The sequence below is a fragment of the Dasypus novemcinctus genome, chromosome 3, assembly GCF_030445035.2.
Source record: "Dasypus novemcinctus isolate mDasNov1 chromosome 3, mDasNov1.1.hap2, whole genome shotgun sequence".
Lineage (NCBI taxonomy): Eukaryota > Metazoa > Chordata > Mammalia > Cingulata > Dasypodidae > Dasypus > Dasypus novemcinctus.
This window is the reverse complement of record NC_080675.1, coordinates 63,501,357-63,528,091: the sequence shown is the minus strand read 5'-3', so window position 1 is coordinate 63,528,091 and position 26,735 is coordinate 63,501,357. Positions and strand designations below refer to the sequence as shown.

General features: G+C 38.4%; 2 long non-coding RNA genes across 2 annotated transcripts in view; one reads left to right on the top strand and one right to left on the bottom strand.

Moving 5' to 3' along the window:
* Nucleotides 1-23: 23 nt before the first annotated feature.
* LOC139438664 (uncharacterized) lies at nt 24-25,440 on the bottom strand. Its single transcript, XR_011648359.1, has 3 exons — nt 24,937-25,440; nt 8,982-10,184; nt 24-2,872 (listed from the first exon to the last, which is right to left on the bottom strand). It is a non-coding gene; the product is annotated as an uncharacterized lncRNA (long non-coding RNA).
* LOC131277938 (uncharacterized) overlaps nt 20,923-26,735 on the top strand; it is a 97,703-nt gene continuing 91,890 nt past the window's right edge. The window contains exon 1 of the long non-coding RNA XR_011648360.1: nt 20,923-21,154. This is a non-coding gene — a long non-coding RNA (uncharacterized lncRNA). The remainder of the gene's footprint in view (nt 21,155-26,735) is intronic.

Below are 26,735 nucleotides of genomic sequence, written 5' to 3'. Positions count from 1 at the left end.
ACACAGAAATATACATGCACAGGTAAACTTAACATAGTGTGGTTTTTTATTAGAGAAGTTGTAGGTTTACAGAACAATAATGCATAGAATGCAGGATTCCCATATGTGACCCTACCACCAACACCTTATGTTGGTGTGGAATATTTGTTACAACTGATGATAGCACTTTCTTATAATTATATTATTTTTAACAATAGTTACCTCTGTTACACATGGTGAACAATGACTAAAATACTACTAATAACTATTGTACATAGTTTACCTTAAATATATATTTTTTCTATATACCACCATATTATTATAAACTTGTATTAGTGTTGTATATTTGTATTAATCAGGGTTCTCTAGAGAAAAAGAATCAACAAGAGAGATCTGTCAATAGTATACAATTCTATAAGAGTCTCTCACAGAGCCATGGAGATGCACAAGTCTAGGTTCTGCAGGCAGGCTGCAACCAGGGGCTCCAACGAAAGTCCAATGAAGGTTCTTGATGAGTTCTGGGAGATGCTGGCTGTCCAAAGACAAGCTGGGAAATTCTTTCTCAATGCTGGACTCACTTCCCCTTTTAAGGCATTCAACATATTGGGTTAAGGGTCACTCATTGCTGATGGCAATCTCCCTGATTGATGTAATTATAACCAGCTATCTATGATTTACCACTGCAGTAAAGTCAATGGTGACTAAAGTCCATAAATGCCCTTGTGTTACAATTAGCCCAGTGCTTGCTTGATCAAACAACTGGGCACAATTACCTGGCCTAGTTGACACAACAGCCTAACCATAACAGTTCACCCCTTGTCAATTCGGTAACCATACACATTACCTTAAACCACACTTAGTCTCTAAATAAAAACAATAACAGACATGCATATATATATATTTCCACCTAACAATGGTCAATTCTACTACATACAACCAGAAACACATTAATTCCATATAGAATAGAGTGCCAGTTCTTGGGTAATAGTCACTCTCAAACTTGATATCCTCAGACATTATGACATGAAACGGATACAACTTGTTATATGATAAAGGGAAAGTTTAGGAAAGAAGACAAAGAAATTCATGTTGTGAATATATGCAATCATCATCATAATGAAACAAGGAAGAAAGATTCATGACCATTATAGTTCTCATTCCTGTAACTGGTCACGTGATCAAAGTTCATATTTATCACTACCTTCTTCCACTACCCGTTCCATGTTTCCATTACTCTCAGCAAGCACTTCAGCTGACCATAGTTCTTTGCCTGGTGGGGTGCCCAAACTGTCATTCCTGAAAATTCTGGGCCATTGTTAGTCCTGCTTGGATTAGGTTCTTGCAATTTTCCATTGATTTTAATCATAAGACATGGCAGTACTAGGAGATGCCCTAGACGATATGCTGTATTCCAAGCAAACTCTTCTTTATCCCCATTATGTACATGCAGCCTTATTTCTCCTTGATAGTCAGGATCAATCACCCCAGTGAGTACAGTAATTCCCTTCTTTGATGGTTGATTCAGAGGTAAGAGGAGCCCAAAGTGGCCAGGTGGCAGTTTTAACTTCTAGTTCAATGGAATCATTGTTGTGTTCCCTGGTGATTGCACTCCTCCTTTGGGGACTAAAACCTGTAGGCCAGCAGAGTTTGAGGTTGCAGGGACAGGAAGCAAAATTTTTCCTAGTGGGTCACTAGGGATAATAGTGAGTGGTGCCACTCCCATTTCCACCCCTTGATTGCTGGACCCATGGATCCTGGTTATGGGAGAAACAACACCATAGAGTGGATGCTGATTTAAAGCATAGACAGCTGCTGGAGAGCATTGCCCCAGCCCTGCAAGATATTTCCACCTAGTTGGCACTGTAATTGAGTCTTCTAAGTCCATTCCACAGTTCTATTGATCCAGCTGCTTCAGAGTGATGAGGATCATGGTAAGACTAGGGAATTCCATGGACATGTGCCCATTCCCTCACATCATTTGCTGTGGATGGGTTCCTTGACCAGAAGCAATGCTGTGTGGAATGCCAAGGTGGGAGATAAAACATGCAGTAAGTCCACAGATGGTAGTTTTGGAAGAAGCATTGCATGCAGGAAATGCAAACCCATATCCAGAGTATATGTCTATTCCAGTTAAAACAAATCACTGCCCCTTCCAGGATGGAAGTGGTCCAATGTAGTTAACCTGCCACCAGGTAGCAGGCTGGTCAACTCGAGGAATGGTGTCATATCAGGGGCTGAGTGTGGGTCTCTGCTGCTGGCAGATTGTGCACTCAGCAGTGGCCATAGCCAAGTGAGCTTTGGTAAGGGTATGTCCATGTTGCTAAGCCCATGCATAACCTCCATCCCTACCTCCATGGCCACTTTGTTCATGAGCCCACTGGGCAATGACAGGAGTGACTGGGGAAAGAGACTGAGTATTAGCCACAGAGTGGGTCATCTTATCCATTTGGTTGTTAAAATCTTCCTCTGTTGAAGCTACCCTCTGATGAGCACTCATGTGGGACACAAAAATTTTCATATTTTTTGCCCACTCAAAAATGTCAATCCACATAACTCTTCCCATACATCTTTGTCACCAATTTTCCAACCATATTCTTTCCAAATTCCTGGCCATCCAGCCAAACCATTGTCAACAGTCCCTGAATCAGTGTACAAATGCACTTCTGGTCATTTCTTCTTCCAAGCAAAATGAACAACTAGGTTCTGCCCACTGAACAGATTTGCCTTCACCACTGTCCTTCAGGGATGTCCCAGAAAAGGGCTGCCGTGCTACAGCTGTCCACTTTCAGGTGGTACCTGCATATCAGGCAGAACCATCTGTAAACCAGGCCCGAGTTTTCTCTTCCTCAGTCAACTGATCGTAAGGAACTCCCCAAGAGGCCAAAGCTGTGGGCTGGGAAAGAGAAGGTAACATGGCATGGGTGGTGACTATGGACATTTGGACTACTTCCTCATGTAACTTACTCATGCCTTCAGGACCAGAACAAGCCCTATCTTGTATATACCATTTCCACTTTATTTTGGAGTGCTGCTGTGCATGCTCAACTTTAAGGATTGGTGGGTCAGACAATATCCAGTTCATGATAAGCAACTCAGGTCTCATGGTAACTTGATAGTCCATGGTTAAGCATTGAGCCTTTACTAAGGCTCAGTAGCTGACCAAAAGCTGTTTCCCAAAAGGGGAGTAGTTATCTGCAGAGGATGGCAGGCCTTTGCTACAAAATCTTAAGGGTCTGCATTGTGATTCTCCTTTAGGGGCCTGCCAAAGGCTCCAGACAGCATCTCTATTTGCCACTGAAACATCTAGCACCATTGGATCTGCTGGATCATATGGCCCAAGTGGTAGTGCAGCTTGCACAGCAGCTTGGACCTGACAAAGAGCCTCTTCTTATTCCAGTCCCCAATCAAAACTAGCAGCTTTTCTGGTCACCCAATAAATGGGCCTGAGTAGCACACCCAAATGAGGAACATGTTGTCTCCAAAATCCAAAGAGACCAACTAAGCATTGTGCCTTTTTTTTTTTTTGGTCATAGGAGGAGCCAGGTGCAACTGCTTATCCTTCACATTTTGAAGGGATATCTTGACATGCCCCACACCTCTGGACACCTAGAAATTTCGCTGAGGTGAAAGGACCTTGTATTTTAGTTGGATTTATCTCCCATCCTCTCTCACACAAATGCCTTACTGATAAGTTCAGAGTCTTTGCAACTTCTTGCTCTCTAGGTCCTATAAACATGATATTATCAATATAATGAACCAGTGTGATGTATTGTGGGAGGGAAAGATGATCAAAATCCCTGCAGACAATATTATGACATAGGACTGGAGAGTTGATATACCCCTGAAGTAGGACTGTAAAGGTATACTGCTGGCCTTGCCAGCTGAAAGCAAACTGTTTCTGGTGGTCCTTACTAATAGCAATCGAGAAAAAAGCATTTGCCAAATCAACAGCTGCATACCAGGTACCAGGGGATGTGTTGATTTGCTCAAGCAATGATACCGCATCTGGGACAGCTGCTGCAATTGGACTCACACCTGGTTAAGTTTATGATAATCTATTGTTATCCTCCAAGATCCATCTGTTTTCTGTACAGGCCAAATAGGAGAGTTGAATGGGGATGTGGTGGGCATCAATACCCCTGCATCCTTCAAATCCTTGACGGTGGCACTAACTTCTGCAATCCTTCCAGGAATCTGGTATTGCTTTTAGTTTACTATTTTGCTAGTTAGGGGCAGTTCTAGGGGTTTCCACTTCAACATTCCAACCAAAATAGCCCTCACTCCATGAGTCAGGGATCCAACGTGTGGATTCTGCCAGTTATTGAGCATATCTATTCCAATTATGCATTCTGGAACTGGAGAAATAACCAGAGAATGGGTCCAGGGGCACAGTGGACCAACCGTGAGATGGGCTTGAGCTAAAACTCCATTAATCACCTGACCTTCATAAGCCCCTACTCTGACTAATGTACCACAGTGACATTTTGAGTCTCTGGGAATTAATGTCACTTCTGAGTCAGAGTCTAATAATATCCAAAATGTCTGATCATTTCCTTTTCCCCAATGCACAGTGACTCTGGTAAAAGGCTGTAAATCATCTCAGGGAAACGTGGGAGGAAGAGTAACAGTATAAATTTTGGTCAGTTTAACAGGATCCTTCCCCAAGGAGACCTAGCCTTCCCCTCATTCAAGGCGCTCTGAGTCTGTAAACTATCTCAAGTCTTGGAATTGATTAAGGGGCCTTGATTCTTTGCATCTGTAATTTGAGCTAGGGTTTTATTCACTCAACCTAGAATTCTTCTGTTTATACAGATCCAAAAGAAATTTAGTAGACTGCTCATCTATTTCACTGCTAGGTACCCCATGATGTATTAGCCAACACCATAACTCTACACCACTCAACTATTTTGAGTGTTTTTGTCTGTTTTAGTTTTTTTAATATGTATCAATAAAATTCATTTGTTAAATTAAAAAAAGTAATGATCAGCAAAATTTTCTTATTTTTTAAATTTTATTTTATTTTTTATTGTATTTTTTGAAGATACTTAGTTCACAAAATATGTTACATTAAAAAATATGAGGTTCCCATATACCCCCACCCCCACTCCACTCTTCCCACATCAACAACCTCTTTCATCCTTGTGGCATATTCATTGCATTTGGTGAATACATTTTGGAGCACTGCTTCACCACATGGATTATAGTTTACATGGTAGTTTGCACTCTACCCCAGCCCTTCAGTGGGTTTTGGCAGGATATATAATGTCCAGCATCTGTCCCTGCAATATCATTTAGGACAACTCCAAGTCCTGAAAATTCCCCTGCTTCACATCTCTTCTTCCCTCTTCCTGCCCTCAGCAACTACTATGGCCACTTTCTCCACATCAATGCTACAATTTCTTCCATTACTAGTCACAATAATTCTATAGTAGAATATCAGTAAGTCCATTCTAGTCCATATTTTATTCCTCCTTCGTGTGGGCCTTGGGGTGGTGAAGTCCACTCCATCTCTACATCAAGAAGGGGCTTAGATCCCACATGGATGATGGATGCAGTTCTCCTGCTTGCAGTTGTAGGCACTCTTGGTTCCCTGGTGTGGTGGTTGACCATCTTCACCTCTCTGTTAGCTGACCTGGGTAAGTCCAATGAACCAGAGAATAGGAATTGCAACTCTGCTGAGGCTTAGGGCCCAGCTGGCACATGTACAGTCCAGAGATTCAAGTCTCCTGAGTATACACCAACCCTAGCACCAACCACAGGTTCAGTAAAAGTGACAGAAGAGGCATATGTAGAAAGGTCACATCTGAGATCAACTCCATCATACTCAGAAGCACAAATTCCAAAGTAGGGCCCACTGAAAAGGCACTGAACTCCAAAGCCATCTGCTATGACCATAGAACCTGTGTGTCTCCATAGCCCTCAGGAGTACCAGTACCTGGGGCTGTATCTACTTTAGCTATCTCTGGGATCCTGCTGAAGCATGCATAAATGTGACCCCGCTGATGAATTCCCAACTCTTTTTGGAAGACTCTTAGCCATATAAACTCATTTGTCTTTGCCACTTCCCCCTTTTATTCAAGGTCAAAAAGCAGTTTTTCATACATGATCCTACATGTAGGTTGAGATATTCTGCTGGTCTGAGTTGACCCTTTTATTCAAAGTCTCTTTCTAGTTGCAGCACCAGTTAGTGATTGGTACTAATCCCTTGGTGCCAGGGAGGCTCATCCCTGGGAATCATGTTCCATGCTGGGGGGAAGGTAATGCATTTACATGCTGAGTTTGGCTTAGAGAGTGGCCACATTTGAGCAACATGGAGGCTCTTTGAATCTGCCTTCCATTGTGGTAGCCATGCCCACCTTGACTTTGGAAATTAACTGCCAAAAAAGGTTCATCTCGGACCAGCAAAATATCTCTGTCTACATATAATAACAGGAGTTAAAAATGCTTTTTGACCTAAATCAAGGGGGAAATGGAAAGGACAAATGAGTTTATATGGCTATGAGTCTCTAAAAAAGAGCCAGGAGGTTATCAGAGGGGTTGCCCTTATGCACACCTGAGCAGAGTCCCAGAGACAGATAAAGTAGATACAACCCCAGGTACTGGTTCTTCTGAGGGCTACAGAGACCCACAGCTGTTATGGTCATGGCAGATGGAATTCACTGCCATGTCAGTTGGCCCTTCTTTGGAGTTGGTGTTTCTGTGTGATGGAGCTGGACTCAGATGTGATCTCTTTTCACAAGCCTTTCCTGTTACTTTACCAGAATTGTAGTTGGTGCTGGGGTTTAAGATATACCCAGAGGATCTGAATCTCTGGACTGACCATATGATAGCCAGGCCCTGAGCCTCAACAGACTTCAGCTCCTACACTCTGGTTTATTGGACTTACCCCACTCAGCTAACATGGGGTTGAAGAATGTCAACCACCACCCCATGGAGCCAAGAGTGCCTACAACTGAAAGCGGGAGGATTGCACCCAGCATCCATGTGGAATCTAAGCCCCCTCTTTATATAGATGTGGAATGGACACAACCAATCCAAGGTCCACAGGATGGAGGAATAGAATATGGATTAGAGTGGACTTACTGATATTCTATTCATGAATTACTGTGATTAGTAATTGAAGAAAATGTGGTATTGGTGTGGAGAAAGTGGCCATGGTGGCTGCTAGGTATGGGGAATAGGAGGAAGAGATGAGATGTGGAGGTGTTTTTGGGACTTGGAGTTGTCCTGGGTGGTGCTGAAGGGACAATTACATTGTAGGTCCTCCCATGGGCCACTGGATGGAATGTGGGAGAGTGTAGGCTATGATGTGGACCATTGACCGTGAGGTGCAGTGATGCTCAGAGATGTATTCACCAAGTGCAATGAATGTGTCATGATGATGGAGGAGAATGTTACTATGGGGGGAGTAGTTGGGTGAGGGGGGTGGGGGTTATATGGGGACCTCATATTTTTTTAATGTAACATTAAAAAAATGAATTAAAAAATAATAAAAATTTAAAAAAGAACATGTTTTTCTGGGGTACATACACTTTTATATCACCACAAAATTTAACAATTAGCTCCTTCTATGATATTCCAGTTTTTCATGGACATAAATAATGGTATTGTGATTACCTCATGTCCATTTTTATGTACATATAGGATAATTAATTTCCATTGTTTCTAAAATTATGGGAAATGGCAGATATTTCTTATAAAGATAAAACTTGTTACAGTGTCTACTTTCTTGATTAATAGAATTAATATGATGTACGTTTCTTTTATTACCATTTATATATTTTTGTAGATTTTAATTAATAAATTTTATCTTTTCTGGATTATGTAAAAAAAGAAAAGAAAAGAAATTAACTGCCAAAACTTGACTTTTACCAGACTGACATCCAATCATTCCCATAATATATAAGGATTGTAATTCCATCACAGCCCTCCCTACAGTAATATCCAGACTACAGAGAAGAACAACCACAGAGCTCTTCAGGGAAGATGGAGTTAGCCTTACAAATTTATTCCTCACAGTTCTGGTTAAAGGTGTGTCCTCTGGACATTCCTAGGGTGGGTGGGTAGTTCTCAAATGGTAAATACATTCTAGCATTCCAATCTCCTAAGTCTTTGAATTCCATCTTCTATTGTGTACCAGGGCAAATTGGGCATCTCAACCTCAGATGTGGAAGGCCATCTTTTGGCCCATGTTTCAATCAGCCACCTAAACAAACTGTTAAGAGTCTTTTCTAACCCCTCAAGCTACAACGTTGAATCCAGGATTTCTGCTTAGTGGGCCCATATCAATAACTTTAGCCTGGTGGCAGACTTGGCCCAGTGGTTAGGGCATTTGCCTACCACATGGGAGGTCTGCAGTTCAAACCCCGGGCCTCCATGACCCATGTGGAGCTGGCCCATGCAAAGTGCTGATGCATGCAAGGAGTGCCCTGCCACACAGGGGTGCCCCCCGCATAGGGGAGCCTCACACGCAAGGAGTGCGCCCCATAAGGAGAGCTGCCCAGTATGAAAGAAAGTGCCCAGAAATGGCACCACACACGGAGAGCTGACACAACAAGATGACACAACAAAAAGAAACACAGATTCCCATGCCGCTGACAACAACAGAAGCGGACAAAGAAGACGCAGCAAATAGACACCGAGAACAGACAACCAGGGTGGGGGGGGGGGGGGCGGAGGAGAGAGAATTAAAAAAATGACAGACCTCTGTCTAAAAAAATAATAATAATAATAACTTCAGCCTGATTCAACTTTATATTCCTTCCACAATTATCCCATACCCTTAGTATCCATTCCCACATATATTCCCCTGATTTCTGTCTATATAAGTTGGAAAACTCATGTAGTTCTTTCTGAATATACCTTACTTCCTAAGGGGTCACACTTTGTATTTCACCTTTGGGGGCTTGCTGTGATTTTAGTCTAGTAATATGTCTCAAAGGCAAGAGAGGTGGTGGGGGTGGGTAAGGAGAAGGATTAGAAAAGCCTTGCAAGCTACTGACCTCAGGGCATTCCCTTGCATTTTCTTCTGGTGAGCCAGGATTAATCTCTTCAGGCAGGGGTTGGAAGGCAGTTTCCTAAGGGCAGACTGGAGGCTGAGCAGTGAATGCTGAAGTTTGGCTGGTACATGCCTCAGGGCTGGGAGGAGGTCCAGACTCCCTGGAGCAAGCCAGACACTGAGCAGGGCAGACTTCAGTTTGGTTGGTACCCACCTCAGAGCTGGAATTTGTTTCAGACTCCCTGGGGCAGGCCAGAGTCTAGAAGACACAAGGTTGACAAGGTGTGGTCTGGACAGGGCAGGCCACGGCAGACTTATCTGGAAAAGCCTAAGCAGAATTCAGGGTTCCAATGCCTCCATCAATATCATCATCATCCCATATGTCTCCATTCCAATTCTCTGGATTCCACTCTTTTCCAAACAATGCCTGCACTTTAACTGCAGAAACCCTGTGGGGTTGAAATTTTAGTTTCCTTTGTAACTCCACTATTGTACAACAAGGGTCTGAGTTTGGTTCTTAGATATTTCAAAGTCTGTGGCTACAGGAGACAAGATTTTCTTTCAGAGCACATGTAGAAACTTTTGCATCATCCATTTGGTGTTTAAATTTCAAATTTGAAGACTGTAACTCATCTCTTTCTTTTGTAACAGTATCCAGGGATCTAGGAGAGGCCAACCAAAATCATTATACCATTCGACTCCAAAAAACTCTGTTAAGATGTTGAAAATGCTCTCATCCAGATTCTTGCTTCTTAATAAGCATGGAAGTAGGGGATTCCAGTGATGTTATTTTGCGTATCTCGATTGCCGACTTGCACCATGGACTGTTAGCAGCCTCTTAGTTATTGGAAAGGGAGTTCTCAGTACCCCTGAGTCCAATTTAACTAGAGAGACAATTGCAAAACTCCCAGAACCACCTCAGACACCCTATGTTTAAGACTCTGTTCCCCAAGAACCACTCCAGGTACCAAGCTGTATTAGTCAGGGTTCTCTAGAGAAAAAGAATCAACAAGAGAGATCTGTCAATAGTATACAATTCTGTAAGAGTCTCTCACACAGCCATGAAGATGCCAAGTCCAGGTTCTGCAGGCAGGCTGCAACCAGGGGCTCCAATGAAAGTCCAATGACAGTTCTTGATGAGTTCTGGGAGATGCTGGCTGTCCAAAGACAAAGCTGGGAAATTCTCTCTCAATGCTGGAATCACTTTCTTTAAAGACATTCAACAGATTGGGTTAAGCATCACTCATTGCTGATGGCAATCTCCCTGATTGATGTAATTATAACCAGCTATCTATGATTTACCACTGCAGTAAAGTCAATGGTGACTAAAGTCCATAAATGCCCTTGTATTACAGTTAGCCCAGTGTTTGCTTGACCAAACAACTGGACACAATTATCTGGCTGAGTTGACACAATAGCCTAACCATCACAACATTTGTTATAATTCTTGAAAGAAGATTCTTATACTTATACTATTAACTATAGTCCAAAACCTATAATAGGGTTCACTGTGTTATACAGATCCATGTTTTATCTTTAATTTTTTTCCAATAACATATAAGATATATAGTTTTCCCTTTAAACCACATTCACCTATATAATTCAGTGCTATTAATTGCATTCACAATAATGTGCTACCATCACCACTTTCCATTTGAAAACCTTTAAAATCAACCTAAAAAGAAAAGATGTTCCGTACAAATTGGATTGTTTGACCATATTGTTGAGCTGCAGGATTTCTTTATATACTCTGTATACTAAACCCTTATCTGATACGTGGTTTCCCAATATTTTCTTCCATTGAGTAGGTTGTCTTTTCACTTTTGTAAAAAAAACTTCTTTGATGTACAAAAGTTTTTAATTTTGTGGAGGTTCCTTGTATCTATTTTTTTTTTCCATTATTTGCTTGTGATTTGGGTATAAGGTCTAAGAAACCATTATCTAATACAAAATGCTTCCCTACATATTCTTTATCTAATACATTATCTAATGTATTACATATTCTTCTAGGAGGTTTATAGCCCTGGCTCTTATATTTAGGTCTTTGATCCATTTTAAATTAATTTTTGTATATGGTATGAAATATGGATCTCCTTTTATTCTTTCGCATGTATATATCAAGTTCTCCTAGCACCATTTGTTGAAGAGCCCATTCTTTCCCAATTGAGTGGACCTGGCAGCTTTGTAAAAAAAAAATCAATTGGCTATAGGTGTGAGTATCTATTTCTGAACTCTCAGTTCAATACCATTAGTTGATATATCTATCCTTGATCCAGAATCTTAAAGTTTTGAAAGTTTTGACCACTGCAGCTTTCTAATACATTTTTTTCTTATACGTTTTAAAGTTCAGAAAGTGTGATCCCTCCCCTGTATTCTTCTTTTTAAAGATGTTTTTGGCTATTCAAGGCCCCTTACCCTGCCAAATAAATTTGATAATTCACTTTTTCATTTCTGCAAAATTGTCTGTTGGAATTTAGACTGAGATTGCTTTGACTCTGTAAATCATTTTGGGAAGAATTGCCATCTTAACTACATTTAGTCTTCCAGCTCATGAACACAGAATGTCCTTCCAATTAGTTAAGTCTTCTTTGTGTCCCTTTAGCAATCTTTTGTGGTTTTATGTGTACATAAATTTATTCCTAGTTAAATTTATTCCTAGATATTTGATTCTTTTAGGTGCTAGTGTAAATGGAATTTTTTTCTTGATTTCCTCCTCAGCTTGCCCATTACTAGTGTATAGAAACACAACTGATTTTTGAGTGCTGCTCTTATATCCCTCCACTTCACTGAAGTCATCTATTTGCTCAAGGAGCTTTGTTGATTTTTCAGAAATTTCTATATATAGCATCATGTCATCTGCAAATATTGAAGGTTTTTTCCCTCCTTTCAAATTTGAATACATTTTATTTCTTTATCTAGGGTTTCAATTGCTCTGGCTATAACTTCCAGTATTATGTTATATAATACTGGTTACATTGGGCATACTTGTCTTGTTTCAGATCTTAGAAGTAAAGTCAGCATTCATTTCAGTCATTATTTTCCTTTGTATTTTATATAGCATATCTTTTTTGTCTCTCTTTTCCTTTATGGCAACCTCCTCATGGTGTATCTGTCTTATCCCTGTCTGATTTTCATTTCTGTATGTTTTTTAAATACTTTCTTTCTTGTTACACTGGGGTTTATATTATACAAGTTACATCTATAACCTACCAACTTGAAAAGATACCAACTTAGCTTCAATAGCATGCACTTTCTCTGCTCCTATATCCCTCTGTTTCCCCTCTATGTTGTTTTTGTCCCACATTACCACTTTATATTATTCATGTTTCTCATCAGGAATATGACATTTTTACTCAATTGGATTTTTTATTATAAAAGTTGTGAATTTACAAAACCACCATACATAAAATACAGGTTTCCCTTATACTACCTTACTACCAACACCTAGTTTTGCTGTGTAACATTTTTTTAAATTGTGATAACACTTTTTTATAACTGGGTTACTTTTTTTTAATCCCCCCCCTTGCAGCTTTTTGTTTGCTGTTTGCTTTCTGTGTCCCTTCTCTGTGCATTCTTCTGTGTCTGTATTTATTTTTACTTATTTATTTCCTGCCATTCTTGTGGCTTGCTTACTGTCTGCTCTCTGTGTCCATTCACTGCATGTTCTTCTGCATTTTTGCTTGTCTCCCTTTTTGTTGTATCTTCTTGCTAAGTTGGCTCTCTGCCGTGCTTGCAGGCTGGGTGGCACTCCGCAGTGCTTGAGGGCCAGTGGCTCTCCACAGCGTGCAGGCAAGCCTGCTTTCACAAGGAGGCCCTGGGACACAAACCCAGGGCCTCCCATATGGTAAATGGGAGCCCAACGATTGAACCACAGGCACTTCCCTAACTGTATTATTTTTAACAGTAGTTACTTTTGTTATAATTGGTGAAAGATTGTCTGTAAATATTGTCCATTATTCGCATTAGATGTATTTTTCCCAAACTGCTACAGTTCAACCTCTGAATTCCAGAAAGACATTACAATATTGAAAAAAAAAAACCTTAAGTCAGTAACAATGCAAGTACTAAATCATATCACATCAATTTAAAGAACTACAGTTTGTCTTGGGGCAAAATCTCATCTGCTATAGACCTCTGAAACTTACAAAACAATTTATCTGTTTCTAATACACAAGTGGACAGAAAAAGAATAAACATTTTCATTACAATAAGGAGAAATTGGGAGGGAAACATGAGTCATGGTTCCTCTAGAGTTCAGTAAACCTGCAGGACATACTCCGTTCGATTTCAAAGTCTGAACGTTATATTTAAGATGATGGTTTCTTTTTCTTGGTGCCTTATGTGAACCCACCCTTTCCACAGGCTTGCCCAATGGCCATTTTCTTGGTCTACCCTCATCAAGCATCTGAGCATCAACCAAACTCCAGGCCTCTCCCTCCAAGAGTGTTGGTATGATTGCAACATGGTACCCAATCTTTGGATTAAAGTCTGAACCCCCCTAGTACAGTGATGTGAAGACAGCATTCCCCCTAACCTTTGGCATACAGGCTCAACCCTCTCAGAGAAACAAGTTGACCACCTGGCCTTCCTTAATCCATGGGGGACAGGTCAACCCCTCTCAGACCTGTGAGGTGCTGAACTTAACCACCAGAATCCTTGGGGAATGTACTCCACACTCTCTATACCCTGGGGTGGCAAAACTCTCCCAGAACATCAGCCAGGAATACCCACCCTCTTCAACTGCGGTGCAAACTCACCCTCTCTCTACACATGGGTGGGTTTCCTCTCTCGACTCAAGGTGATATCTTAATTCCAGATCTCAGCTTCCATGGTTTTCCTCTTAAAACTTTTTCTCCTTCAATCTCTCCTTTTCATGTCCCTGTTAGTCCAAGACGACAGTGTTTTTCATTCATACAGCTCTCTCAAAAACCTTGTTGGTTTAGCATGCCAGAAGCAGGGGTTCAAGCCACCAGACATTAAGACATTCCACAAGTCTTTGCAACATAACTGCATCTTCCATCCTGATTTACAAGTTCCAAGTTTTGTTAAGTTCTCCAATGGGGCACTTTCATCTGGGAGCTTGATTTCCAGAGGCTTGGAATTTCCAGAATCAGTTTCTGTTTTCTTTGTGCCTGACAGTTCAGTCTTTAGCATATCTCTCTGGTCTAGCATATTGCTATAAGCTGCAAGCAGAAGCCAAGTCGCATTCTCCAGGTTTACTTTAGAAATTTCTTCAGCTAAATGCCCAGGCTTGCCATTTTCAAATTCTGCCTTCCATAAACCAGGAGTTAATCTTGCTAAGTTCTTTGCAACTTTAAAATATAGATCACCTTTTCTCCAGTTTCCAATAATAGCTTCATCATTTACTCCTAAGGCATCATAAAACATCTCTTAAGCATCCATATTGCTATCAATAGTTTCTTCAAAGCACTGTAGGTTTTTTCTTCCAAGCAGCTCCAAAAAATACCTCTTACCATTTATAAAACCATTCCAGCATTTTGGTAATTGCAAAAGCACTTCCTCACTCCTTGGCACCAAATTCTGTATTAGTCAGCCAAAGGGGTGCTGATGCAAAATACCAGAAATTGGTTGGTTTTTATAAAGGGTATTTAATTGGGGTAGGAGCTTACAGATACCAAGCCATAAGCATAAGTTACTTCCCTCAACAAAGTCTATTTACACATGTTGAAGCAACATGGCTGCTGACATCTGCAAGGATTAGGTCTTCCTGTGTTCCTCTCTTCCAGGGTCTTGCTTCTTTCTTGTTTCAGGGTTTCTCTCTTCCCAGGGCTTGCTTCTTCCTAGGCTCAGGGATCCTCTCTTCCTGGGGCTTGCTTCTCTTTCCTGTGTGCTTACTTCCTGGGGCCCCAGCTTAAGGCTTCAGCATCAAACTCTAACATCAAAACTCCAATATTAAAAACCCTTAAACTCTGTCCTTTGCCATGCCTTTTATCAGTGATATCAACACACTGCTGACATGGTCCAATCAAAGCCCTAATCATAATTTAATCAAGCCCAGGTACAGAACAGTTTACAGACATAATCCATATCTATTTTTGTAATTCATAACTATATCAAACTGCTACACCACCCTATTCTTAACACCTTGTATTACTGTTGCACTTTTGTTATAATTCATGAAAAGAACCTTAAATGTGTACTATTAACTATAGTCCATCATTTACAATATGTTGTACAGTCCTATGTTTATCTTTTTAATTTTTATCCTAGTAGCATATGCTTCCTTACAGTTTCCCTTTTTAATCAATTCACCTTCATAGTTCAGTGCTATTGATTATATTCACAATAATGTGCTACCATCATCACCATTCATTTCCAAATCTATACCATCAGTTATTAATTAAAGAGCTGAGTTGTATGTTGAGTATATGGAATTTTTGGTTTTTCATTTGCCCTTCTAGTTACCCTTATTATGATTTTCATTTATTCACACTACTGTCTCCTGTCTTTCTTTTCCTTTCTACTTGCAGACTACCTTTAGTAATTCTTCTAGGGCAGGTCTCCTGTTGAAAAAATCTCTCAGTTTCTGTTCATCTGTGAATACTTTGAACTCACACTCATTTTTGAAGGAAATCTTCACATGATTAAGAATTTTGGGCTGGCAGTTTTTCTCCTTCAGTACCTTAAATATATCATACTCTGCCTTCTCTTTTCCATGGCTTATGATGAGAAATCATAAACCATAAATCCATGGTTTGGATGAGAATTCAGCACTTAGTTGTATTGATGATGGGTATGATTATTTTTTGTATGTGCTCTTCTTGTGCTGCTTTCAGAATTCTTTATCTTTGGGATTTGACATTCTGATTAGTATATGTCTCAGAGTAGGTCTTTATTCTGTTTAGAATATGTTGCACTTCTTGGACAGATATATTTCAAAGAGTTGGGGATTTTTGCCACTATTTCCTCAAATATTCTTTATGCCCTTTTTCCCTTCTCTTCTCCTTCTGGGACACCCATAATACATATGTTAGTATATTTTGTGCTGTCACTCATATCCCTGAAACACTGCTCAATTTTTTCTATTATTTCTTTGTATGTTCTTCTGACTGTATGAGTTCAGTTGTCCTGTCTCCTAGTTAATTGATTCTTTCTTCTGCCTGTTCAAAACTGGTGTTGCATACCTATAACATACACTTAATTTCTACTATTATACCATTCATTCCCATTTCTCTTATGTTTCTTTTTATACTTTCAAATTCTTCTTTATCTTCACACATTGTCTTCTGAGTATAGTTTATCTCTTTAGGCATATTTTCCTTACTGTCCTTGAATTGATTTAGGAGATTTGCTTGAAATTCTTGGATTAATTGTGTGAAATTCTGAGTCTCCTCTGATGTTTTTAATTTCTTCCTTTGACTGAGCCATATCTACCTGGTTCTTAGTATGGATTTTAATTTTTTGCTGGTGTCTAGACATCTGATTATCTTGATGTGCTAACTCTGAAGGTCCATTTGTCCCTATAGTTGAGGGCTCAATATTGATGGCTTTTGTGTTTAGGCTCTTTTTGATGCTTGGTCTAAATTTGCAAATAGCCTAAGTTTAACCTATCAGATTTTCTCAACTCAACCTATCTTCTTCTTGCCCTGGATATACAATACAATTTGTTAAAATATATTTTTATTACAAAAGTTGTGTACTTACAAAATAGCACCATAGTGCAATATTTGTTACAGAATATGAGATAATATCATCAGATTATTAACACTAACCATGGACCATAATTTACATTTGGCATAAACCCCTATTATCAATGCAGTACATCTTTGGTATTGATGCAAGAATATTATAGTATTGCTGTTAACCTCAGTCTATAGGTCACATCAATTGCATTTATCCCATGCTTCTCCATATTTGCATGACCTTGCAATAGTGTCATACATCTTCTCTAGCTCACAGAAGGACACTTTTGCATCTAAACTATCAACCACAATTCTCATCCACCTCTGGATTCACTGTGTTATTCAGTCCCTAGATTATTCTCTAGCTTTCTTTCAATTGACATTTACATCCCTACACTATCCTTTTTAAGCCACAATTCCATTTATAAACCACCTGCTACTTACTATAATGTGTTGCCATCAACTCTATCCATTTCCACACTTTTACAATCAAGTTAATTAAAAGTTTTGCATACATTCCGTATCAGAAGTCCTTCTCATCCCTCCTCTTTTCTTCTAATAACATGTACTCTAGGTTTTAACTTCATGTGTTTATTCTTCAAACACAGCCTATATTAATGAGACCATGCAATATTTTTCCTTTTGTGTATGGCTTACTTCACTGAGCATAATGTCTTCAAAATTCATCAGTGTTATTATATGTGTCCCAATTTCATTTTTTCTTGTTGCAGCACAGTATTCCATCATATGTATATACCACATTTTGTTTATCCATTCATTGACTGATGGACACTTGGGCTGGTTCCATACTTGAGCAATTGTGAATAAAACCACAACGAACATTGGTGTGCAAATATCTATTCATGTCCCTGTTTTCTGAAAAAGCAACCCACTTCAAAGCAAAAGATACATGGGAATGGGCACATACCCATAGAATTCACTGGTCTTACCATGGTCCCATCATCCTGAAGCAGTTGGATAAATAGAACAGTGGAATGGCCTTTTGAAGACTCAATTATGGTGCCAACAATTCCTTGCAGGGCTGGGGCAATGTTCTCTAGGAAGCTGCACATGCTCTAAATCAGTGTCCATTCTATGGTGCTATTTCTCCCACAGCCAGGATTCACAAGTCTAGGAATGAAAGGCTAAAAATGGGAGTGGTACCACTCACTATTACTCCTGGTGATCTACCAGGAAAATTTTTGCTTCCTGTCCCTGCAACCTTAAGTTCTGCTGGTCCACAGGTCTTAGTTCCAAAAGGAGGAGTGCTTCCACCAAGGAACACAACAATAATTCCATTGAACTGGAAGTTAAGACTACCACCTGGCCACATTGGGCTCCTCTTACCTGTAAATCAACAGGCAAAGAAAGGAATTACTGTACTAGCTGGGGTGACTGATCCTATCAAGGGGAAATAGGACTGCACCTACATAATGGGTTAAAGAAGAGTTTGTCCAGAATACAACAGATCCTCTAGGGCATCTCTTAGTACTGCCATGCCCTGTGATTAGAGTCAATGGAAAATTGCAACAACCCAATCCAAGTAGGACTAACAATTGCCCAGAATCTTCAGGAATGAGAGTTTGAATCAACTCACCAGGCAAAGACCATGGCCAGCTGAGGTGCTTTCTGAGGGTAACAGGAACATGGAATGGGTAGAGGAAGCAGGTAGTGATAAATATGAACTTTGATTGTATGACCAGTTATAGAAATGAGAACTTTAATGGTCATAAATATGTTTTCCTTCTTTTATTTTGAGTATGATTGTATATGTACATAAAACTAACATGTTTGCTTTCTTCCCTAACTTTTTCCCTTATCATATAAGTTGTATTAGTTTCATGCCATAAAGTTTAAGGATGTCAAGTAAGAGTGAATATTACCCTAGGACTTGCAATCTATACTGTAGGGAATTCATGCATTTCCAGTTGTACGAGGACAGTTGAATATTTTTAGGTAGAAATATATATATACCTGTCTGTTATCATTTTTATTTAGAGACAAAGTATGGTTTAAGGTGATGTGTATTATGGATGCCAAGGTGACGAGGTATGGATTGTCATGATTGAGCTAATGTGTCAACATGGCGAGGTACTTGTGCCCAGTTGTTTATTCAAGCAAGAACTGGGTTAATTGTAATACAAGGACATCAATGAACTTCAATCATCAGTGAGTTGATTGCATAGATGGCTGATCTACAATCAACCAAAGTGATTGCCATCAGTAGTGAATGATGTTTTATCCAATCAGTTGAATGCCTTAAAAGGGGAAGTGATTTCAGAATTCAGAGAGAATCTCCATCTCTACTTTGGACAGCCTGAGAAATCATCAACAACCTTCATTGGAGACTCAGGTTTACAGCCTGCCTGTGGAATTTAGACTTGCGCACCCCCATAGTCATGTGGAAGAATTTTATAAAATCTCATACCATTTACAAATATCTCCTGTTGATTCAGTTTCCCTGTAGAATCCTGACTAATACACACTCTGTGAGCTCACCAGGATTTCTAAACTAATCTCATATGGTTGACATTTACAGCTGTTTTCCTGTTACTGCCGTTAGAATTAATGCTGCAATGGACATCTTTATAGTTTATTTTCTATAGTGAATAAAAAAGATGTATGTTCTCAAAGATATTTTAATTTATATGCCAAGTTGTTCTCCAGAAAATTTAATTCAATACCCATTGCCTGGTATCCTCACAAACCTGGGTGTGTGTATGCCTGTGTGTGTGTGTGTGTGTGTGTGTGTGTGTATATATATATACATACATATTTAAACTTTAGCAATTGTAATTTTGTTTATTATTTTTATTTGAATTTAATTTAATGTTTGTTTTCTAATGATGTTGAAAATTTTCTATATATTTCATGGTCAATTTTATCTCTCCATGTATGAACTACCCATTTTATTTTTTAAAATTTAAAAATTTTGTCTTATAGAATCCTTACTTGTATTAATAATATTAATATTCATACATTTTGAAAATAAATTTCTCGTTCATAAATTGTCTTGAAATTTTTCTTGTGATGTTTTATGTCACTTCATATACAATCATATATAATCATATATTTTATTCTATCATCACTGTTTTTTTTTGTATTAAACAAATATCCTAATGAATATCATATTCAAGCTCCTTTCATGTCCTTAGATTTATCCACATGCATTTAGCACTGAATAGGCTTGCAAATATTTATCTTTGATATTGAACAAGTTATTGAGCATGCCAAGTATTTACCTTAAATTGAAGAATTAGCTAGAAGAAAGTAAATAAAAAGAGGCAAACTTTTTGGTCAGCATTTCACCTACCTAATGGCTTGGTATTTGTCTGCATCTGACCACCATTCAGAAACATAAATATAGGTAAAAGTATAGGTAGAAGACAGGAAAGATGCCTGAACCACTTCATGGTTTTACTTTTTGTCTTTATCTATGTATCTGGCTATTAGGTAATTTATTGCAAAACTATGCCAGCTGAGAAAAGAAGAGGCATATATATCTTCACAGTGGGTTGATGAGCTCGGTTACATTTTATCAATCATATAAGCAATAGATATATATCATATCCATCAATCACAAAGATATTCTTTCTCATATAATTCCATGGAAGTTTTCTATCTAACCCACTCTCACCTCTGGCAGACATTTTGATAAGTAGAATGCATAAACATTTTGTGGACTGCATTTCACAACTGGGCAAGAGAAATAACTACAGAAATAGAAATTCAGTTAAGATATCCTGAAGACTGAACTGTGAGCAATTGTAAGAGAGGCAGAACTCTACGTCAATAGCGATGTAAATAAGTCAGCAAGGCATGAATCAATGCAACATTCATGGTTCACTGAACCATCATGGGTCACTGAAGCAGCCTTGAGAATGACACAATCAGATTACCAAAGAGTATGCCTAGATCAGAACAAAGACAGAGATTTTAAAGAGTCTCTCCTTAAAGAAAGGTATCCTTAGTTTCCTAGAAAAAAGGAATGGGGCCAAACTAGAGTTGTAACTATAAACAATGTATGATTATACTGCACTGTGTATAAGCTATTTTAAGATAAATCTTTGACTGAATGCAATGCAATTTATTCCAAAGAATAGTTTAACTCTTCTCAAGAAATACTGCTATTTTACTAAATTCTGTTAGACATTCTTTATGTGCTGAAACTACTAAACCCTATTGGCATTAGAATAAATCATCTAAGTTCCAGTTTGGCTAGTACAGCTGTATTCCAGAACTTTTAGAATGTCACAATCACTGTAGCCTAAGCCACCATCATTTTCGACCTAGAACTCTGCAATGGCCTTCACATGGGCTTCCTTAGTCCCACTTTACTCTCTAACAATAGCCATAGTTTAAGTAGGGTCTATTTTTATCTAATAATGCAATGCTACTATTTATACTCCTGGCCTTTCTAATGAATGATTCAGCTACCCTCGAGGATAGAAGTCTTCATTTTCATAGCAAAGGGGAGAAACAAACACCATTGGTCTCCAAGCCTCTCCATGAAACTGAACAATCCAAAGTCCAGGTATGAAAAATATACCTTCTGTTTCTGTGAGGAGCAAATGCTCTCTTCCTGTATATCTCAGGATTCCCCAAACCAGTAATAATCATCCTATTTCAGATTATAACTATTAAAGTAGGTTTTCTGGATCTCATTGACCACTCCTGCTAGGTCTCCATTGATAACTTCTCCTCTTCCTACTTTTGAATGGTTCTGTCCACCATCCTCTATCTAGTCTTTTACTGTAAAATTACTCCATAGGTGAACTTGTCCAGCTCCATGGCCTTATATAACACCTGTACACTTAAGGCCTGGAAATATATATCTGGTCCTGGCTTCTTCCCTACTTGACAGTGTCACAATGCCGCCACATCCAACACCTCCATTTGAATGTCGAATGGACAACTCAAATTTAACAGATCCACAACAAAACTCTTGATTCATTCCACTACTACCAGAAGTGTCCCCACTTCATAAACTGGAGAGAAACATTTACTCCATTAAGCTGCCCCAAAACCATTCAGTCATTTTAGCTCTTACCTTTCTGTCTTCCATGCAACCATCACCATATCCAAACCATCAGCAAATTCAATCAGTTTTTAAATCAAATATATGAGTATATAATCCATAACACAATCACTTCTCAGGCTACTACCACACTGGTCAAGTCACCAGCAAGTCTATCTTAGAACACAGCAAGAATATCATAACTGTTTATGTTTCTACCCTCTGCTGGCACTCTATTTCCCACAGGAACCTGGAATGTTATATTTAAAATGCAAATCAGATATTTTCACCTCCTGCAAAAAGTCATCAAATGGCTCCAACATATAGAATAAAATCTACTTTTCACTTTTTATTTTACAATGTTTTGCTACAATCACCACCATCCATTACCAAACCATTTCCATCAAGCCAAATAGGAAACCTGCATATTTTAAGCCTTACCTTTCCATTCCCTATTCCCATTCCATACCCTATTAACCTATATTTTAGATTCTGACTCTAAGAAATCTAATCATTGCAAATCAGTGAGATCATATAATATTTATCCTTTCGTATGTAGCTTATTTCACTAAATATGAATACCTAAAGGTTCACCCATATTGTCACATGTATCAGGACTTCATCCCTTTTTACAGCTGAATAATGCTTCATCATATGTATATACTACATTTTATTTATCCAATCATAGATTTGTTGGGCATTTGGGCTGTTCCCATCTTTTGGCGACTGTGAAAATGCTGCTAAGAACACTGGTAGGCAAATATCTATTCAAGTCACTACTTTCAATTCTTTGGAGTGGGATTGCGTGGTTATATGGTAGTACTACACTTAGCTTTCACAGGAACCACCAAACAGTCTTCCACAGCGACTGCACTACTTATACATTGCCACCAGTAATGAATGAGTGTTCTTATTTCTCTGAACCCTGTCCAACATTTGTAATTTTCCATTTTTCTAATAACACCCAATCTAGTGGTTGAGAAATGGTATCTCATTGTGATTTTGGTTTGCATTTCCCTGGTGGCTAATGATGAGCATCTTTTTATGTGCTTTCTGGCCATTTGTATATCTTCTTTGGAGAGATGTCTATTTGTGTATTTTGCCCATTTTTTAATTGGTTTGTCTTTTTGTTGTTAAGTTGAAGGATTTCTTTACATGTTCTGGGTATTAAATCTTTATCAGATCTATGGTTCCAAATACTTTCTCCCATTGAGTTGGTTGTCTTTTTACTTTCTTGATAAAGTCCTTTGAGGCAAAAGTTTTTTATTTTGGTTAGCTCCCGTTTACGTATTTTTTCTGTTATTGCCTCTGCTTTTGATTTAAAGTCCAAGAAACCTATCACAATGTCCTGAAGATGCTTCCCTACATTTTTTCTCAGAGTTTGATAATTCTAGCTCTTAGGTTTAGGTCTTTGATCCACTTTGAGGTGATTTTTCTATATGGTATTAGGTAGGACTCCTCTTTTTTTCTTTCTCTTTCTTTTTTTTTGCAAATGAAAATATGGTTTTCCCCACAACATTTGTTGAAGAGATTGTTCTTTCCCAGTTGAGTGGCCTTTGCCACCTTGCCAAAAATCAGTGGGCCATAAATGTGAGGGTTGATTTATGAGCTCTCAATTTGATTTCTCCCTGTTATTGATTTGTAGCTTGTTCCCATTGAAGTTGGAGCATATACATTGTATGATTTCAATATTTTTAAATTTATTGAGGCTCATTTTGTGACCTAACATATGGTCTATCCTAGAGAATTATCCATGTGCACTTGAGAAGAATGTTTCCATTTTTCTTACTCTGGCTCTTTATGCTCTGGTCCCTGGCTCCCTCTCAGATTTCATTCTTGCCATTCTTCTCACTTTTTTTGTTCCAGTCTTACTGTCTTCCTTGTAGTTTTCCACCATATAAAACACGTACTCAATTCACAGCCTCAGCAGTTTAATCACTCTTACTTGAAGGCTCTTCCAAATTCCCACCACCTTCCCACTCACACAGAAACTTTCAAACAACCTTCTCTTTGAGTATATTCAGGCTTTGCTCAAATATTAAGCCCTCTGGGAGGTCTTCACTGAACACACCATCTAGAAGAGCACACATTCCCCATTATTCTAGATCTTATACTGTGTCATTTACCTACATAGCACATATCTCCATCTTGCATATTATATATTTATTTGTTCATTTGCAATTGTCTTCCTCCTAGACAGTTTACTAGAATGTAAACTCCATGAAATGAAGGGCATGTCAGTTTAGTTCACCATGATATCACTGGTGTCTAGAATAGTACCCAGCACACAGTAAGTGCTCTATAGATATTTTCAATGAATATTAGGTAGCATCCAAAATTGCTATCTAGGATATTCTTGTTTTAAAATTGACAAAGAGCTGATTAAAATATATGACAATACTACTGCAATTCTATCAAAGTGACTCTTTAAAAAGAAATAAATAGATATGTAAAGAGATCTTACACCTGTATTTCATTTAAATAAATCAGCTGATAAAAGGGGGTCTCATCAAGCCAAACTTTAAAGCAGGTAACACAATTTGTTAATCCACCTCTACTACTCCACCAAAAATATTATTTTGTCCATAGAAAAATATATGTATTTTGTAGATTACTGCCAAGTTCTTTTTTTTTATTTTTAGGAGGTACCAGGGGTTGAACCTAGGACCTCATGCATGGGAAGCAGGCATTCAACCACTTGAACTACATCCACTCCCCTGTCAAGTTCATTTTACCTGCAAACATAAGTACATACCACATACTGCCAAAGTCTTGGACATATACCTAGAAATCTCTAGATCTACATAGTTGGCAGTACAGATTTGACTGTGAGAACTCTCCCTCACCTGCACCTAATTCCCTATGTAAAAAAGGAAATTCAAAAAGTCAATAGTTAAAGATAGCTCCTTAATAACTAAAATTAGTAGTGTTGGCCAAAAATTACATTAAAACTCTCATATTTTAAAATGTCTTTTAAACTATGTTTCAAGAATATTTTAAAAAATAACTTCATTAAGATGATTTAAGTTCATTTAACAATTCAGATTGTTCATCCTCCAGACATACATGTATTTAGTCTTTTTTTTAATTCATTAAGAGAAAGTCACCAGTTTCAAAAGGCATAATGTTTGCATTGATCACATTTTCCAGAATTCTTTACCCCCTTTCTGAGTTCTTGAATGTTCCATATAAATAAACCAATTTTCTTCATATATGAGTTAGCAGAATTACATTATTTTTAATTCAAATTAAGTATATTTCTGAGGAAATTTATTTGGGGTTGTGTCTCTAAAAATTACCTGGATTTGGTTTCTCTGTGAACTTCTGGGATGCATTATGTTTGTCTGAAGACTAAAGATGTGGCAACTGTTCTTCTCCCCAAGCTGGAGCCTCTTTCATAATACAGAGCCAATCTAAATGAGAGTTAAAAGTTTATGCCCAAGGGAAGTGCTTGCTATTAACTAGCAATGTATACAAGTAAACTTAAAACACGGTCAGAGTGGTTTAATCAGAAAAGCTAAGAGTCATTTCTGTCCCGTGGGATAATAAATGAAGGCAAAAGCAATTGAACATGCTTTCTGATGTGCTAAGTGATATATGAGCTCTCCTGAGTCACCAAATTGGAAGGGCCACATGCTTAGTTAATCAACACTGCACAGTCATATTGGGGGAAAGGTGATAAATTTAACAGATGTTACACTAGCAGGGGTCGGGGTAAAATGGACTTGATCCACCACCTCAGTAATTAAAGTGATGTCTTTAAATGCCTATTATCAAATGCCTGACTATAAAAAAAGAATGGATTTTTTATTCTCAGTCATTCACTGTAAATGGATTTAGTAATACTATCAACGGGAATGGTCGAAGCTGGCCACTGATTAATACATACTGACTAATCTGTGACAGGGTAGAAAATCAGATCCTGGGAGACCAGTTAATGCACTCCTTTCCAAATTTCCAGGGCTGATTAGAATAAAACCACATTCATAGAAAATCATTAAAATTACACTCAGGTGATAAATTACTGTAACTGTAGACTTTTCTTCTTCAAGGATGAGCCATACATTTGACTGGAAACATTGTTTCTCTTGCACACAAACTAAGTGCAAAAGGCATTTTTAGCCCAAATGTGGTCTTCCATTTCAAGCTTGTATATGTACAGTTTCTTATGTTTGTACATGCACTGGAACGGTCAGGTGATATGCATTTCTGGAATTAAAAGTTTAATATCTATTTTCTGAAGATAAGTACTTTCTGTTATGAAATTCCAGGCACTGTTTACATTTTAAAAGCATGGAAGTTAAATTAAATAGCATGTACTGATTCTCCCTACCAATAGAGAGAACAGAGTTACCTTAGAAGTCTTTGTAGTCCACCAAATTTCAATTTTTTTCTCAATTTCCATCATCTTAATCTACTACTTTAAGACCTATAGTTGTGATGTTACTGCTTGCTTTGGTAAAGCTAGATGATAATTATATCTTGGAAGATAACTTCTATCCTTTCATAACTCTTTAGGAATAGAGAAGAAAGTCCTTGTCTCTCCCTCTGCTTCTGTACCCTCCATATTGGTTGTAAAATATTCATTCAGAACTAGGCTTAAGGAGAGCAAAGAAGGAGATATTTCAATCTTCTCCTTTCTCATCCCATACCATGCTCAAAGGCATGCTACTAAATTATAAAACGTCCTCTGATCAACCATATTTAGGTTAAACTTCAGATCCAAGGGTCACTGAACTTGAAAGTTGGGTCTGCACTTTACTGATTACAATGTTCACAAAGTAAAATTATTCTCACAGCAATTGAGTTTGATGGTGCTATTTTATATATCTCCATCCACTTGTCTCACCTGGCCTTTGTTCATCACTGTAACAAGTAAGTTCAATCTCTCTGAGCCTCAGTTTCCTCAACTATAATATGAAAAGGAAAATTATACCTGTTCTATCTTCTTTCATATGCATTTATTGTTATTGTGATTAATAATAAAATAATGAATATTCCATGTGAAAAGGTACATAAGGGTACAAAATATCAAAGACCTGCTTTCCCTTCTATCTCCTAAATCTCCCTCTTCTGACATCTATTCTTCTAAACACAT